This window comes from Gambusia affinis, linkage group LG09 (assembly GCF_019740435.1).
Source record: "Gambusia affinis linkage group LG09, SWU_Gaff_1.0, whole genome shotgun sequence".
In the NCBI taxonomy this organism is placed as follows: domain Eukaryota; kingdom Metazoa; phylum Chordata; class Actinopteri; order Cyprinodontiformes; family Poeciliidae; genus Gambusia; species Gambusia affinis.
This window is the reverse complement of record NC_057876.1, coordinates 4,350,621-4,369,854: the sequence shown is the minus strand read 5'-3', so window position 1 is coordinate 4,369,854 and position 19,234 is coordinate 4,350,621. Positions and strand designations below refer to the sequence as shown.

The 19,234-nt window shown below is 38.9% G+C and overlaps 1 protein-coding gene across 3 annotated transcripts in view; it reads right to left on the bottom strand.

Annotated features, from left to right (window-relative positions):
- il1rapl2 (interleukin 1 receptor accessory protein-like 2) overlaps positions 1-19,234 on the bottom strand; it is a 425,357-nt gene that overhangs the window by 306,023 nt on the left and 100,100 nt on the right. The window lies entirely within an intron of this gene.

The window sequence follows — 19,234 nt, the reverse complement described above, 5'->3', positions numbered from 1 at the left end:
CCACTCTTTCCACAGATTATCTGTCTTATACTGTCACAACATTAGGTTAATATATGTAAAACAAACACACACAAACTTCTTTTTGTAAACGTTACATACTGCAGTACAATGGCGTGACACTGGGTTAAATAAAGGTCACACAAATTGAAATAATTTGAACAAATAGAGAATTTAAAAAGAGGAAGATGCCTCTGTTTAGAGAGATACTCTATATGGCAGCACAGATTGAAAATAAAAAATAAAAAGTAATGGGGTGGTTTGTGTGCTACGCTGTAGGACTTCTGCAAAGAGGATTAAGCTAAGTTTGAAAAGCATAAAAAGTGACACCCTGCCCTTCGTAAGAAAAAACACGAGTGTGCAATGGTTTCAATTTCACAAACACAAATATGGCCACAAAAAGAGTGATGATGTAGTAAAGTTTGGAAGAAGCTGTTGATATATTATTGTTTTCTTTAGCTGAAAAAAGTTGCATTTTCTCAAACTTTGTGGATTTTAACCAGTAGCCAAGAACATCGACGCTTCGGAGGAACTAGCCGTCGCAAACACAGTTTCAGATTCACCCATGTAAACTAACTCTGATGTTCTCCTTCTACAAACCGCAGAGTCTACGTACACACACACACACACGCACACACACACACACACACACACACACACACACACACACACACACAACAGGAAGTACAGAAGTGAAAATAAAGATTAGCTGTGCCAGCACTCGCTTCATGATGATAAATGGGAATTTAGATGTCAGCTTGAATTGTGATTGAAATCTCGTTGGGTGGGACAGCTGATGACACGCTTCAGGACGGCGCCGATAAAGCCAGACACCGTTTCGTGCTTTTGATTATTGGCAGCTCAATAATAGAACGAGAATGTGAAGCAGAGAGACCGAAATGTAATAACTGATGGACATAAAAAAAAAAAGATGAAATATTCTGCGTGTCGTCGCCACTATCAGCCAGGCTCCATCTGTTTATTTTATGGAGCTGTGCTCCCCAGAAACTTTTATTTTTAACTTGAAAAGCGAGAATCAAATATAACGGAACTGTCTAAAGAAATTCTAAAACAAAACTTTAAATCTTTCATTTTTTCACACTTAGACAAACCTTTTTTCTAGTGAAGATGGGCGCTTATGAGATTTTAGGGGTGTGTGTTACTGGGCATTTTGGTATCAATGCAATAGTAAGTAAATACAGTACTAATGTTAACAATGCAGATACTTTTTGAAATATTAATATAATTGAATAATTTGGTCATTTGATTTCAGTTAGTTGATTGTAATGAAAATACAAAACAAAGATTTCAGGACAAAACAAATACAACAAAAACAATGCAGCAGAATAGAAATAGTTTCCTCATCAGGTTTTACAGACTCAATGCAACGTGAAAAAAAGGATGCAGCGTTTTGCTAATTGTCAGCTTTAGATGGCAACGTCCCCGGGTGTCACATTTCACAGGTCAGTTAAACGTTTTAATATAAAAAAAAAAACTAAACTAGTGAGGGAGAGGGACGGAGGTTAGTTATGCTAGCCGACAGTGAGAAAACAGAGGAATACGAGTGGTTTTAAGTTGATCTTTCATGGTTTTTCTGCGTTATTTCCCCTTTGCTGTGGCACACGGCACCACATTAATGACTCCTTCATCTCCAAGTTTTATATTGTGAACAGGATTGTTCCACTGCGGCAGCATGCTATGTGTCTATTACACACAATTGTTTTATTTGGATAAATTTGTAACAGTTACACACACGTAACCTAAATAGGAATACTGCTTTTACTATTCCGTCATATTCATATTTTAATTTGAATATACACTTTTACATAAGTGTATGTTTTGGAGTTTCAGTAAGATTTTTTCTTCAGTTGCCTGAATAGACAATAACTGTGGTTATAGGGGATTAAAGGCAGCAGACATTTTGAGTTCAAAACATTACTAAGTTACAAAATCCTGCTCTCAAACTGAACATGAAAGTTTCAGTTCGGCCCTTAATATTTGACCTTTGAATTCATGTCACCTGACATGAACTCTGAAGGAAACTAAAGTAATTCGCTGGGCATAACGGAGAGAGAAACTGAATCTTTTCAAGCTTGTGGCGATCTTCTACTAGCACTCACCTGGGTATTGACAGAATTGATATGCAAGTCGACACATCCAGCCTCAGTGATGATATTCTGTGGAGTGTCACACTGACAACCTGCTGCAGGGGCAACTGACTGAAACGGCATCGTCACAGATTACAGGCTGCATCTGTGCTGGATGGTTATCGTAACCACGTTTATTAGTCCCTGCTAAAAAAACAAACTGCTGTTTCTGCTTTTTATTCACTTAATCACCAACGTTGGACTTAATGAGCGCTTCTTTGTATGCAAATGTAAACCTTTGTTGTGGACTTGTAATAACAGAAGCAAATTACTCTACACTGTATGAAGTGGATACTTGGATACAAGTCAGCAGCAGTTGGGCTCCGTGTTTTTCTATAATTGCGTTGCACATTTTTCATGTTGTGTTTCTTTAGGCCTCCAGAAATCACTAATTAAAGAAAGTTGATTGCAAGGGAATGAATCCTCACCATGTCTGAAAGTGTAATCTTCTAGACAGCCTTCAACCCAGAACATAGGCTCTATGCAAAACAAGTTCAAAGCTTTATTTTTCACAAAATAAAATTCTCGTCTTCACATTTAGTCAAGTGTTTTTGTGTCAACAGAGGAGGTAAGGAAAGAATTTATTTAAACAATTTAAACAGATTATGTGTTATCAGACTAAGTTAAGTACAGATAGTTCATTTGAATGTAGAACATGTATAACGGATAAAAACGTAGCCATATAATATGGAACCTCAACTCATGGTTCTAGGAAAGACCTGGGTATTTAGTGTAGGACAGGAAAACTAATGGAAACTCTACCTATTGATTTTCCTTCCTGTTGATTGGCTTATTTATTTCAGAAATAAGAAACACTAGATGTTTGCTTTTGCAGTAGTGCTAAGATGGTTTCCACAGTGTGTATTTATACATATTAGGGTAAATTTGGTGATTGAACTAATAAATGCATTTTTTAGGGAGAAGGGAGAACCTAAACATCCACTGTGACTCTGACCGCTATTGCAGAAAACTGCCTTCAAAGTGATTATTGGTATGTACCAAAAATGCATCAACAGGCATAAGTTGTATTAACATGTCAACGTAGGTATGTAACTTGTGGCGAATGGTCTACTAAGTTTCTAACTAAACATTTTTGGAAAGTTAAACCACAAACACCAACCAGGAGTTCCAGTATCAAACATGACCCGTCCAAAAATCCGACACGGATCACCAAATGTAGACTGCAAAACGTATGTTTTTCATTTTGCAAACACATCAGAAGTACGAATGGAAACGCGAGAAATCTAAGGACCATTACACAACATGACAAAATCCATTTATGATAATATATAGTGAAGATGTACAGACCAAATTTAGCTAAATTTGAGCCTTCAATCGTTGCTTCCAACACTGTAGCTCAGTGACGGATGTTTCTTTCTGGGAGGAGCAGCTTGTTGGAACCTCACTCTATCGTTCATCAATTCCAAGCTAATCCAGGTGCTTTAATGAGATTAATATAGCTGCACATTAACGTTTCCTTCTCTGTCTAACTTCATTAACCTCTCTTCACTCTCTGCTAATGAGAGGACTGGACTGAGCCGGCGGGGCAGATGGGTTTCTAAAGCTGGTCAGAGCTTCTGAGAGGTTTCACGAACTTCAAAACTCGGTTGAACTGTTGATGTTTTCTGGCAGAAAAAAATAAAACAACATGAAAAGGAAAACTCCTGTTACAGGTAGGTATGTTAGTGGAGCTCCCGTTGTTTGACTCAGGATTATTGATCAGTACCTATTTATTTTGCAAAGGGATTGATTATTTTAGTGGGATTGTAACACAATGAGCTACTTTGACACTCCTTGATTTCCTAACATTTAAACCAGAAGTTACTAACTTAACCAGACCTACTTAAAAGTTTATTCAACTGTATTTAAGCATTATTATGTTTGTTATTATAGCATTATTTGCATTAATATTATCATTATTGCTGTTAATACTATGAGAGCTACTATTATTAATACTTTTACCTACTGTGAGCACAAATCTGAATGTATTTGATTAATCCACAATCTGAGAGGAGAATAAAGGTATATTGCCACAATTCTTAGAAATAGGAAGAGATCATAGTTGTGATGTTGTTGGAGATAAGTTTATACTTTTACCTGCTATTTTGAACATTTATTACTTAATGTATTACTGTCACTTTATGTGTAATTTGTAATATTCAATAAACTTTGAAATTACAAAGACTGTATTTAGCACTGGCGATCTGTTAATATCTCATAGTAATAAAGCGTTTTTGACCCTCTTCAAATCAATATTTGAAAAGAATGCCACTAATATGACTTGATTTTACTGCATTTTATTTCTGGGAAGGTGTTATGTTAATATTTCAACCTGTTTTCCCTGTGGGTTTATTCTCATTTCCATCCATTCACAGTTATGACATTTGAGAAATTCTGGCCTCTGATCAAACCAAAATAACTTTCGGTGGCCTCCTGCTGGTGAATATTATTGGAGTCATATAAAGCCATTCACATTATGAGTAGGGCTGGGAGGTGATACTTTATATGATATAGATATTTTGCCACAGATGCAGTACATTAAAAAAACCTGATTCACGTCTAAACCATGATTGATTCTGACTTAGTAGCTTTTCACTCAGCAGGATGTGATTTGATGCCTCAAATTAGAATGAAGGAGGGAAATAATGCCATGTGACTGAGCTCACGTACAAAACACCTGGAACTCAGAAAACTAAACAATGAGGTTCAGTGGAATATGAAAAACCTGACAAAACACATTTCTTCAGAATTGATTTTTCTGGAAAATGAGCAAACATTGCAAAGAGGGATTGTTGTTATGAAACATGAACCTGTCAGATACACAGAGCAGATGGATGTTCTTTGTTTGTACAGCTTTGGTCTCATAATACAGATTTTAACTCCAATTCTTCAGAAAAAAAAAGTTGATTAACAGCAGCATTTTTCTTTTGGTCCCAGCTCTCCTGTGAGTGGTCATTAATTATGGAGCACACAGGAAGTCCGTGTTTGTTTTCCTTCCAGGTGTGTGCTGTCAATTCTGTCCAATGGGAGCAATGATCGTCAGCCGTTTGGGTTTGTTTACAAATTGTAGCTCACTTGGAAAGTGTACAATGTGAACGTGAAGTGTACCGAACCAAAAAAGTCAAAGTCTGCTTTTGGACAATCCTGGTATGAATAAAACCTGAAACATAAGATAAAGCTGCAGTACGTAACGTTTCTAAAAATATATATATATAAAAAATAAAAAGTATATTTTACGCACTTCCTAAAAACATTAGCACATATGGACAGTATGAGACAGAAAATCTGCGAAAAGACACTCCTCTGTGCTGCCGTCTGAAGAAACATCTTATGACCAAGAATGACCAATCAGAGACAGGAGGCGGGTCTTAGCGCTGTCAATCAATCTTGAAAATACACTGCTAAATGCGCTAGCCGCAGAAACAACTCATCATTGGAGGAAAACTGTCTATCATCATCGGTGGCTATGCTAACAACATTAGCTTGACAGCAAGAAGTCATATTGTAGAAAAGAGATCCATGTAACGGCAGGCATGACTGACAACGCTTAGGCCCCGCCTCCTGGCTCTGATTGGTTGTGCCTAGTTACCACTGGGAGAAGGTGAAAGGTACTAGATTTTTTTTTACTGATTATGTCTCATATTGTGCTGTCACAACATGTAAAAATATGTAAAAAAAATATAGATTTTTTACAAACTTTGCACACTGCACCTTTAAAGTACTTCAAGTTTAATTTCATCTCACCAACATTTCAAAAGTTTCTTTAAATTCTCTTGATAATTACAAAGCAACGCAGCAAATGATTCAACACGTGGGTGTAATCTCAAATAGGGTCACACAGGAATATTTTGGCTAGCATCAGAGTTTTTCTTTTAATTTAAGACAGAAGTTGGGAAAAAAAAAAAAAAAAACTTTGCCACACTATCTCTAACAAACCGCAAGTGTATTTTCTTCTTGTTGTTGTTTTCTTTGCTCCATCTTGCATATCAAGCCGTCCTTCATCCAGACCAGAGGCTGCGGTTTTCCTCTGACGCCGTTCGTCTCACACCAGCCGCCTCATTACTAAACACTGCACTCTCTTTATCTTATCTAGGCTTGTCGCCCCCTCAGCAGAGCCGCGCCGCACAGAGCCACGCACAGAGCCGCGCGCCGCTCTCAGCCTCCTGTCTTTCACACATAAAGACCTGACACACTCACAGACCGGGGAGCTCCGGCAGCTCGTTTGATGTATGATCCACCATGAACACCAGCCGGTCTGTGAATGGAAGCTGATGCTGTGCATATATGTCTGTGTAGAGAGTTGGAGGGGTAGAAAAAGAAGCTAAATTATGGTAAAAAAAAAAAAATATATATATATATATATATAAACATCCGCAGGATACTATAGTTGGTTATGAAAACAAATAAAAAGCTGAGAATACTGATTTTAAGTCAACATTATGTCTGGGTTTGTGGTCAGGGAGTGTGGCACAGAACAAAAACTATTTGAAATCTTTAATCCTCCATGATGCTTCGCTTCTCTGCCTGCCTCTCTCTGATATTTATATTGGTATTGGCCAGGATTAGTCAGTTTTTTAACATATCGGTATTGGTACAATAAATAAAACTGGTCCAATATCATCAATATTTATTTCAATCTTGCAGTATTGAAGAGCGAGCAGTGTCAAAATAGTCATAATATTATAATACATCAGTAAATATCGGTTAGCGTCCATAGCAGCAATATTATCGGAAATCGGTGCATTTTTTTCAAATTCTTACACACTGAATCTACTTTGAATAGTTTGAGCAAAATGTTACTTTGTGTTCTTAATGGGTTGGAAACTGAAATCGAAATATTCTCATCTTGAATTTAAGTTCAAAAACAGGAAGACGATCTTATTGGAAGATCTTCGTGATTCAAGTAACGCTCGCAGCAGCAATTTAAGAATTACAAAATATAATGATTTCTCTTTAATATCGATTTTAATCTTGAAGTCAGTTTTACAAAAGCATGTTGAAAAGCATTTTAGGATGTATCTATTAAAATGCGTAATTGTATATTATTTTAAATTTAGCAACACTTTGTATGAACTGCAATTAATTTTTCTTGCTACGTATGTTCAATCTGTCACATTCTGTATGTTTCTAATGTATGAAGTGTGTTTTTAATGATGGACCCAAGGAGGGGTCACTGGGTAAAGCTAATGGGGATGCAAAATAATAAACTGTTTTTAAAGTTTTTTTGTTTGTTTTTTTTACATTTGGGAGAATAAAGTCAGTATTAAATCCGTTTATCCCAAAAGTTACTTTTTAATATACGGTTTTTGTGAGAGACAAATTTTCAGAACTGTGTTCGTGCCTACCTACTAAAATGTCTACACACAGCTAAACCCACGCCTCCAGACCACTGTGCGACACACTCACACGTCTTGATAGCAAGCTATTCTTGTCCCTAGAAAACCAGCAGTGAGCCATTAGGCCACCTATGCCACTCTGGCCATATTAAAGACAGCCTGCAGCCTTTTTCTGTCCCACTGACTCAACCAAAATGCACTTATGCTAATGATTTTGTAGCTACAGAGGAAATCTGTGGTCATTATTAAGTACGACTAAACATCAACAGCCCTGGATTTTCTTTTTCTAGATTCTTTCCACAGTAAAGCCAGAAACCTCAACATGTTGTATAGGAATTTTTTGTGGTAGATCAGCAAAACATAATGCATTATTGTGAAGTGGACTCGTTTTAATCCTGGAAATGTTCTTCAGGTGACAGAAGGCTGATTTTGTAACCGTCTTTAAGTGACTCTGAAGGCTCCCAGATTTCGGCCCTGTGATTGCGTTTTTTTTAGCTGTAATAACTGAAGCTGAAATCAAACCTCGATAGGTCCAAACATTATAACTTCAGTTTTGTTTCCGTTTCTGACAACTTGTCTTTATAAAGAGTCCAGATTAACACATTCGGTACAGAGATCAGTCAAAATGCTGGAAACAAGGCCTTATGACTGACAGGCAATCAACAACTCTTATGTATCACTGAAAAAGATTTCATGTTTAATAAACATTTCATGTTTAATAATTTTGTTAAAATGGCGGTTACAGGAGAAGCATTTTAGCTTAAAATAATGTCCTTTAAGTTTCCTATACTATGATCTTAAAATAGGTCTGTTATGTCCAACTGTCCAGTTTAGATGTTTAATATGTCTTGTGAAAAATTTATTATGAGAAGACTTTGAATTTATCGATTCATTGATAAATTTTAATGATGTTAAATAAAAGGCACAGCTGATAGTGTTATCGGAAACATTATTTTTACTGTTTTCTCCATTATTTGTTAAATGACAGAATCAAGAAATGTCAGGAAGTTTGAAAATACGATTAAATATAGATTAAATAGCTTTCTTTAAGAAGAAAGTTAATTCAAATGAGAATGTTTTTCAGCAACAATATATGAGTGATGTGATGTGCCATGCAGTAACAATATGCGCAGTTCATTGACCAACTGCGCAAACTGAGACCATGACATTAAATCCCTTTTAATTAATTTGCCATTAATTGGAAATGTGCCAATTTCTAAATTGATCAAAATTGATTTATGTTGCAACGGAAACACTTTTCTCATCACACAACTCACATGATCAACAACCGGACTAAGAAGACGACAGGAAGTGACAGGAGGACGAAAGCGCGGTGCATTTTAGAGACTGATCGAGTGAACAAACTTATCTACGTGTTTTTCTTGCATTTTTCATTTAATGCAAAAACCACATTTGCAAAATTGTAAGACCTTTTTTCTACATATTAGACAAAGATTGGCGTATATTTGTAATGGAAAAGCATAAAGGTACCTAAAAGAGAAAAAATGAAAATCTTCTTCATTTTTATTGTTATCACAACAATACCACAAAATATTGCGATAAAATTCCAAGTCCATCTCATTCACTGACGGTTTTCATGAAAACTGTTAGCTGAACATCAAACACATCCTTCCACTATAATTTGATTGCAGAGGCTTTAATGACACAAATATAGGATTATGGTAATATGATGGAAATGCTAACGGAGTTAAACTAAGTGAGCTAAGTGTAATTAAGCCCATCGACTTCAGATTTAAGGGAACGCTGAGGACATGCAGTTACATATTACAACACCTCTCCATCTTGTTGTGATGTGAGGCAGAAATGAACCACGTGCCGATTGGGAACATCAGAATCTACAAACTTTTTCCCGTCTGAATGTGGCAGCTTGGCAGGTCTGACCGCTCCGGCTGCAGCGTCTAATTCCAGAGATGCGGTGCGCTCTCATCAAGCCCTGTGCAATTACGCACACCTCTCCTAATGCGAGAGACCCTTATTGCATCTCCCTACCGACAACACAAAGGCTCTCACAATGTCAGCACAGAGATGCCCTGCGGCTTGCGGTCGAGGCTTCGCAAAACCTAGAGGAGAACACAGTTTTTGAAAAGAGGGAAAGAAGCTTCTCCAGAAGACAACGATTCAGTTTCTCTGTTATTACTTTTAACAATCCAGCTGGGTGAAAGCGTACAAATATTTTACTTTCAGCACACAGCACTTAGAAAATGCACGGCGAAACCACTGTGGTCGCAACAACTACTAATAAAAACTGAAATTGAACGACTCCACATAAATTACAAAGGATTCACCTGGTTTCATCTGAAGGCACAGTCTCATAAATTCCTCCTGGTCCACTTCTGAACTAAATGCGCTCCAAAGCGTCCCGTCTGTAACTCTTCAACATGTTGTCAGCCTCCGATCGGCGAGATGCAATCACTTCAGTGTCCAGTTAAGACATGACATACAGATGATTCATTTTAATCGATTAATTTAGTTCCCTCTGTAACGTTCTCTGTGTGTAAAGTTGACCAAGTTTGTGCGTCTGGCTGCGCCAAGTGTAGTGAAGAGTCAATTGTAATCTGTCAAGAATGGCGGACGGCCTTCAGATTTTTCAGTCTCTTAACCCTCTGGCGAGCTTAGCGCGACGCTCAGGAGGAGAGCAGCAAATGTCACGGTCAAACTTCCACCGTTTCCACCACCAGACACACACAACTAAACAAAAAAACTGGGAAAAGGTGACCTGGGGTCAGTGAGACCCTGCCGGACTGCACACAGTAGAAAATCCTGGTGTCTAAAGGGTTGAAAACATAACAAAAGTTTTTTACAAAAAAGGTCAAATACAGAAAGTATTCTGTTAACGCAACAAATGATACCACGTAAAAAAAATTATTTTTGTGCTGTAGTTTCAGACGTGTAGAACAAAAGTGTCTTCCTACAACAAACCAACGCAAAGCAGTTGTAAGATGCGATTTTAGGATTCATTGTAAAGTTTCCACACAATTGTGGTTAGAAAATTTGCTGATAAATTATTTGTGATTCCTCCTGTCAAGTTAATGTTGCTGCACCATACTGTGCTTTTAACTGCCTTCAGGACACAAGGACAGATGCACCTATTACATCTTTCACCAAAGCCCAATGGTGAAGGCTCACACTCTGCCTCATTGCCTTCATAGTGACTCACAGGACCAGCAATCAACACAACCCTTTGTTTCTTGCTTTTTTTTTCTGCTGGATCCTGTTCACTTCAAGGTCTAGTAAGTTGCCTTTTACTTCCACTGTGTTTCCTTTTTGCATCCCAGTAAAGTTGCTGCTCTCGCTGACATCCATCATCAGCGTAGCAAGCGGCAGCTTCAGGGTTGCCACTGCTTTCTCACGGCCTTCTCGCTAAACTCCAGCCATTACGGGGGGGGGGGGGCAGCGGTACCTGCCAGGTAGCGCAACGCTGATCACATTTCTCACCGAGTCAAACTCTTCATTTTGGTTGAAAAGGCTGACAGCTAAAGCTGATGAGTGAGGAGGCAGCCGGGCCTGGTGTTATGACATAATAATTTGCTTTTCTAGGTGGTTTCAAGGTTGAGCGTGTAAGTGCAGAGTGAGAGTGACTGGATAGTTCAAAGACGAGCAGAGTAGGACCATTTGGACCGTTTTGTTCTTGCCATTTGAGCAGGTCATAAATCGCGTGGGTGAACTGCGAATTCAGTACATCAAAATGGCTCCCTCCTTTTAATTTAATGTTTTCCACATGATCTACTCCACGGATCCTCCCCTTTAGCCTCTGAGAGTTTGATCTTGCCATGATTTTTTGCCCTTCATGCTGTTTAAGCTTTCATTTAATCAGGTAGTTGTATCCAGGTAATTTTTCTTTTTTTGGTCTTGGCTTTCAACCATTTAGTTAAAGGGGCAGTCCTATGTATTTATCTCCATTACTTATCTAACTCCACTCCACTGCTTTCCAGGCTGTTTTAAGCCTTTTTTGTTCTCATGAAATCTGAATTAGCAGATTGATTTGGAGATAAAGTGCAACTCTTCTGACATTTACGGTTCAGCTACGACGCCGACAAACGTCAAGGCCACTGGACTCGATCCAAAGGTCAGCGCCGGGCCGGTGTCTGGTGTTTCTGCAGCTGCACACTCTCCTTCAGTCATAGTGGTTGTTGATGACCAAGAAGAATCTACTCTGACTTTTACAGTATGTACCCATTTTTAATACTTCTTGCATTTTCTGAATGAACCGTTAGTTGCCTCAACCAAAAGAATGAATACAAAAGCCAACATAACCAACATTCTGCCATTAGAAACTAGAAGAAGAATCGGTTTTGATTCTTTTGTTGGATTTAAGATGTTCAACTTTTAGTTCTTGACTCAAACTTGTGATCCAGAGAAAAAGTTGAAGTGGGTGAAAACACCCAAAATGGCATTCCAACACTGTGTAAAGTGTTTTATTAATTTTTTATTTTTTACCAAAGTAAATCCAAATCTAGAATATAAATCCTGGATGGGGTTTGTCACAGCTGAATGGTCGCCTTGTCCTCGAAGGCATCGCTGCTCCCCTGAACTGCAGTTTCCAAGCTTCCACCTCACAGTCAGACCTCCCTATAAACTCCTCCACTCAGCTCCTTCAGACTAGCCAGCAGAAATTAGCAAACACCTGGTGGAACTGAGCATCACTTGAGCTCATTGTTGTTGCCTAAAATATCTTTTAGAAAGGAAAAGATGATTACTTTTTTTTTGCCAAAATCACTTTTGCATTCAGTCCATTATATGAGGAAAGTGACGATTTGACAAACAGCATTTTTATAACATCTTAAGGTAATTTAGTGACTGTAGTGTGTTGTAAACCGGCATCATATGGCTGGAGAATACATAGCCCCGCCCCTTTAAGTGGTCTTTAGTGGTCTCTGTCTCTGGCGGTGATTAATGAGTATCTTCTTGTGCTAAAAGTTTGTACAGTTTTCACAGATTCCTATTAATCTGTTCAAACTGTTGCTTCAGATTGAGGGGGGAAGAAGCCGCTGCTGCCGTACCGACATCAACCTGACGGATCGATTCAAGCCGACTGGCAGCGTAGAGACGTGACGGCCTGTGATGTTCTCATGGTTATTAACACCAAGCCGACGGCGTCAGAGGAGCCAGCTGCTTTCCATTCACCACGCAGGAGACCAGCCTCCTGGGGTTTCCCCGTGTTGGTGCAAAAAGGGGGACAGTAAATAATGAATCAGTAACCAACGTGCACAAGTTATCTGCTCCTGTGGAAACAGAGCAGGGGGTTGCTAACTGCTGCGTAAACATGCGGTAATGCCATAAACTCAAATAAAATGACTGCAAAAAAAAACACACACAAAAAAAAACACAAGCGTCAGAATGTAGAAATAAAAGGCTGCAGGACAGAAATAGGATTAAACGACTGCTAACGCGGAGTGTCGCTCTGCACAGGAGTGTGCTAATGAATGCAGCACCACCTGTTCAGTCAGCGATCTAATTGCTCTCAGCAGAAACCCGTTTCCTCACCATCACGCTGTTCAGCAGAACCATTTAGCGGCGAGGAGAGGTTACAGTGCGGCGCCTTGCTCCTTCACATGGCTAATGGCTAACGGCTAACGATGCGGCCGGACGTGTCCGAGGTCAGCCGGCACCAAATGTGTCAGAGAGGAACAAGGAGGACATTTAAACTGTTGCTTTTCATTTTTAAACATGTTTACTGCATAAAAACATTTGGCAATTAAGTAAATGTTTTTAAGTTATCGTTGCTTATTGAGAAGCAAAAAGGTTCTGAAACTTTTTTTTTAAAATAAGCACAATCTCAGTAAATACTGTTTACCCAAAAACACTAGCTGTCGTTAAATAATTGTACATGAAAGACTGTATGACATGCAAATTGTCAGGATAGTAGACGGTCAGATTTTCTTATGTTGAAATGACAGCTAGAAAAATGCAACAAAAAAAAAAAAAAAATCCACTGACTACGCAATAACATTTTATTCCTGTCTAGGAGCATTTTGTACCTGAAAATAAAACCTTCAATACTTCATGTACTTGAACCAGAACATGCCGTTTTAGTTTTCTCTATATTAAATTCCTCTTGTGAATTTAAGAGGCATAAAGTGAGTCATAAAAAGATCAACATTTCACTTATTTAAATTCTATATTATCGGAAAACTTTTCGTCGTCTTTATCTTTGGTTCTGATCCTTGTCTATACAGAAGAACAAGAGTTCATTCTTCTGTTGAGCTCATTTCTTTTCATAATGTCTAATAAAAACACAGCCAGTGTTCACTAAGCATTTAAAAATCATTTTTAAAAAAGCCATGACTAGATTTTTATTCAGTTGACAGAAAAACAGTCTTCTGGTCCAAACACAAGGACAGACCAGAGGAAAGACTGCAGCAAACACAACCAGAGGCAGGAAGTGACTTTGACTGACAGACATTTGTAAAATCAACTGTTTTGAAGAAGACGACGGGGTGAAAGCCAGGGCCGTCCCCGTGAATGAAAAGTGGGATCAACAGACCTGGAAAGAGTTAACTTGAACGATTTCTGCTCAATGTGGTGACTGTGTGTGTGTGTGTGTGTGTGTGTGTATATGTCCCAGGACGAGTGTGTCTTTGATCCTGAAGTGACTTATTGATCAGAAATGTTGGAGCCGTGGTTACAGAACTCCCCAGACCTTCGCTGGGTTCTCTCACAAAGCAGATTGATGTGGATCTTTGTGACATTTATTCAGCTACAATTTCACTATGTTCTCCTGCCGTTTTTTGTCTTTTGTTTTTTTCAAACAAAAAACCAAAATATTCCCGGATCTTTACGTGATGACGGTGCATGAAACCAGACGGGGCGCAGCGTCGGTCATTGTTTTGACATCAGATGTCCTATTAAATGACAGCGGACCCTTCCTGGTCCACTGTGGAAATGCCAAACAGTGTTAAAGTGTTTAACACTGTGACATCCTTTGTGTTTTGACGGTTCACTTCCATAAGTTGCAGGGTTGTTGTTTGGTTTTTGCACCGACAGTGTATCCAGTCCAGATTTTAGACTGCGGTTGCGTTTTTGTAGAGCTCAGTGTCCCGTGTTCAGTGGAAAGCGTTCTGGCTGAGTGTGACTCAAGAAGCCTTATGAAAATATCTCTAAGCCATATTTATTATTATCCCATCGATCAGAGCCAAACTGGGATCACGGTGATCCAATACGGGCTGTGGAGACAGAATGCAGCGTCTCTCTGCCCCCTGTTTTCCATCTGTCCCGCCATATTTCCCTCCCACCGCCGGTAACTCACCAGAGAACCATACGCTCCGTTTTCTGTCTGCAGGTTAAAAATAATAATGTTTATGGTACATTAACCATAAACAAATAAGAGATCATCTTTTTTTTTTGAGTCAGTCTGAACATTACTGTTTCAGTCAAACCGTTCACTTTCAAAATCCTCCCAGCCTAAGTACATTGCAAAACAATTCATACGGCTGGAATGGGTTTCTATTTTTGTCAGCAACTCTGGGTTATAAAAACTATTTTGTTGAAGTCGTTTATGTTTTTTTCAACTGAATTAGGACTACTGTTCTCCACTGAATTTAATTCTAATTTGATTTAGAGAAATTTTATCTTCTGACTAAACTGATGACATCTTTGTGACATCATCAGTTCATTTCCTTTAATATTGCTCATCCTAAAAGGTTTTAGGAGAAAAAAAATAGTTTTCTAGCAGAGTGTATTAATAAAATGTTACAAACTTGGATTTCTGTAAATTGAATAATAAACACTGATAAGAGGAAGTCTGGTCAGCTCATCAAATTGACCTTAAAACAGTTGGAAAACCCCAGACTAACTTTTGTCTGTTGACCAGTGAAACTGGACCATATAAAAAAGAACAACCTAAACAAATCACTACTGCAGAATTACAGGCTGACCTCTGACCTCCCATTCATCAGCAAAGTTATTGAAAGCGCTGTGTGCAAATTAAATAGCTTCCTAACAATAACCAACTGCTTTGACTCCTTCCAGTCTGGTTTCCGGTCTCACCAGAGCACAGAGACTGGCCTAGTCAAAGTGTTCAATGACATCCATATAAATACGGACTGTGGGAGAACCAGAGTGCTGGTTCTGTTGGACCTCAGTGCAGCTTTTGACACTGTTGACCATGAAATATTACTGAATCGACTGGAGAGTTGGGTCGGACTCTCCGGTCCAGTGCTTAACTGGTTTGAATCGTACATAAAGAACAGGGATTTCTTTGTTTCAATTGGAAACTTCTCATCAAAAAGGTCAAAGGTCACATGTGTGGTACCCCAGGGTTCAATCCTAGGACCCCTCTTATTCAATATCTATATGCTCCCACTAGCTCAGGTTATAACAGGAAATAATATTAGCTACCATAACTATGCAGATGACACACAGCTCTACATTACGATGTCACCAGGAGACCTTTGACCCCATCCAATCACTGAACAGATAAATGTGTGGATGTGCCAAAACTTTCTCCAGCTGAACAAAAACAAAACTGAAGTTATTATTTTTGGACCTAAAGAGGAACGATCTAGAGTTATAGATCTAGAGTTATAGATCTAGAGTTATAGATCTAGAGTTATTGATCTAGAGTCAGTGCACAGCTTCAGTTATTACAACTAAAAACCAGCGACCAGGCCAGAAACCTGGGAGTAGTGATGGACTCTGACCTGAACATTCAGAGCCACTTAAAGACAGTCACAAAGTCGGCCTTCTATAACCTGAAGAACATTTCCAGGATTAAAGGACTAATGTCTCAGCCAGATCTAGAGGAACTCATCCATGCGTTTATCTTCAGTCGTATTGATTATTGTAACGGCGTCTTCACAGGTCTGTCCAACAAATCAATCAAACAGCTGCAGCTGCTGCTTGTGTTCTCACTAAAACCAGGAAGATAGAGCACATAACACCAGTTTTAAAGTCTCTCCACTGGCTCCCTGTAGCTCAAAGAATAGACTTTAAAATACTGTTGCTAGTTTATAAATCACTGAATGGTTTAGCACCACAATACATTAAAGATTTGCTGTTGTTGTATCAACCTTCCAGACCTCTCAGGTTCTGGCTCTGGTTCTGCTCTGCATCCCCAGAACCAGAACCAAATGAGGAGAAGCAACATTTAGCATCTATGCACCACAAATCTGGAACAAACTTCCAGAAAACTGTAAAACAGCTGAAACACTGACTTCCTTTAAATCTCAACTAAAAACCCACTTGTTTAGAGTTTTATTTGAAACGTAATCAATTACAAATTTATTGACAGAATCTGACTTGATGTTCTGTTTTGATTGTTGATTCTATGTCGCATTGTGTTTGATTTGATGTAAAGCACTTTGAAATGCCTTGCTGCTGAAATATTATACAAATAAAATCTGATTGATTGATTGATAACTGCGCAAATTTGACATTCCCAAAATGAATTCGATCAATGGAAATAGGCAAATTTTCAAATAAACTCTCGGTTTTTGATAGAAAGTTTTGCCACTAAGGGGATAGGGTTTTTTTCTGTCTGAATAGAAATCAGTTTATTTTGCAACATTTCAACAGGAACACTGTTATTCGTGTCACTCGATCAACAACAGGATGTTGCCACTGGCGCAAACCGCGAAGACAGCTCCTCCAACCACTATAGGAAGTAGTTGAACAATGTTTTTTAATGACCTACTGCAAGAACAAACTTATTCACATGTAATTTTACAAAAATCCAATAATTGCTTCCATTTTAGCTTGTTGAAGTTCGGCAGGAGGAACTTCAACCAACCTTACGAAGTTTCTTCTAGTTATTAATCTGATTAAATTTGTGATCGATTGACAGCATCATTATTGACTTTTTCTTATCAGTTCCCAGTAGCAGGTTTGATCAGCAGATTCACCTCTAGGATGCAGAATCTGCCATTTTCACCTCCACGACTTGGAACTGAAAGCTTTTCATCATTACTGCCACCCTGTGGTTGCAGGAATGCATAACACCGAGGTGACATTAAACGCAAGACTTAATGATGAAGGAGAAAGATCAATACATTTAACCTATAATAGAAATAAGAGTCAAATACAGTCTGAAGATACAAAACAAAAAGAATAGGACACAGCAAGCTGAACTCTGTCGTAACATTTCAAAGTCTCCTTCCGTCCTACTATCACGCCGTCTCTCCTTCGTATCTTCCCTTCTCTCTGGGAGCCGGCTGTCAGGTGGAGGGCAGGGCGCTGTCTGCCTGTCCGCCCACACACAGCACCAGCCACGCTGAGTCGGCCCCCCACGCTGACAAAACACACGCATCCACACGCAGCTCACACACAACACCGAACGGGGGAACATTTAGATTCAGCGCAGAGAACCCTCGCCAAAACTTTGCGAGAATTTAAGACGCGGTGAAGCTGGATTCTGCTTGTGTGGGAAGATGTGAAGAGCTGGGATCAAAACCAGATTTGAGACGTGCCTCTAACAGCAGAAAGTCTTCCAAACTTGTTGGTTTAGTTGCTTTGAGTAGAAGTTGGAAGTCAGTCCCTACAGGCAACTTGGACAAAATATTTAATCAATATATAAATCAGAGCAAATGGTGTTGTCCGTAGTAGAGGCCGCACTTCCTTTGACCGTGTAATTGTGCGATTTGACATTCTGGAAATACATTTTTGGATTAGTTTTGGAGCCAGGGTTAGGTGGGGTTTTTGTATCAAATTGGATTAATTTACAAAACTGCAATGGAAACATTTTTTCACATCACAAGAGTCACATGATCAAAAACCGGACGTTGGCACAAACCACGAAGAAGAAGAAGACAGGAAGTAGTTGGAGGATGGTTTTTAATGAACAATCTTCTTCACATATACATTTGTCGCACAACTCATTACTCAAAAAGTAAACTTCATTTCCATAAACAGAAGATGAGAAAAGCATTTTCAGTGGCACCTGAACTTTAACTTCAGGTTCAGTTATGAAGTTTTAACATTTTCTTCTATGCAAAAACAACTTACAATGTTATACTTCAGAAATGACAGGAGAACCGAATCATTGATTGAGTTGCAATGCCAAAAATGGTTTCAAAAATGCCTCTGCGTGAAATTACCACAGTTACATTCTGATGCACAAGCCAAAGCTACACTGGTTAACAACAGAAAGTGCAGCACTTCCAACTTCATTCACATCATCATTTCAGAAAGAGAATGATCAACGTCAGATCTTATGACATTGGATGTAAGAAGGAAACAACGTTAGCTCTCGTCTCGCCTCTATCATTTGTGGTGGAAAAGTCGCAAAATCAAATGTGAACATCGAAGGTGAAAACTCTAAAAGGACATTCGGAGGTGCTGCCAACATGTCGGAATATCAACGCGACCAACATCTGGGCAACTGAGAGCCGAGAATGTCAACCAACCACAAAGTAACGGCGCTTCTGAAAAAGTGATCACGCTGACATCCAGGAATGAAATCCTCATGTCCAATACAACATCTAACCTTCGATACTCACTTTCATTACTTCAATTATTTTTTTAGCAAGCTGCTATTACCACCAGGTATTCTGACTTTGTGCCTCTCTCCATCTTACCTTGAGATCTGATCTGAAAGCAGCTCTCTAAATAACAGAACGCTCTCATTTTCTTCCAGAGTTGTGGCAAAAACACAACTTGCACAACATTTCTTCATTACTGACAAAGTTTTATGTGTGTGTGTGTGTGTGCGTGTGCGTGTGCGTGTGTGTGTGTGTGTGTGTGTGTGAGGACTGCAAGAACTTGCATATGCACGTACAATGTCATGATAAGATAAAGAAT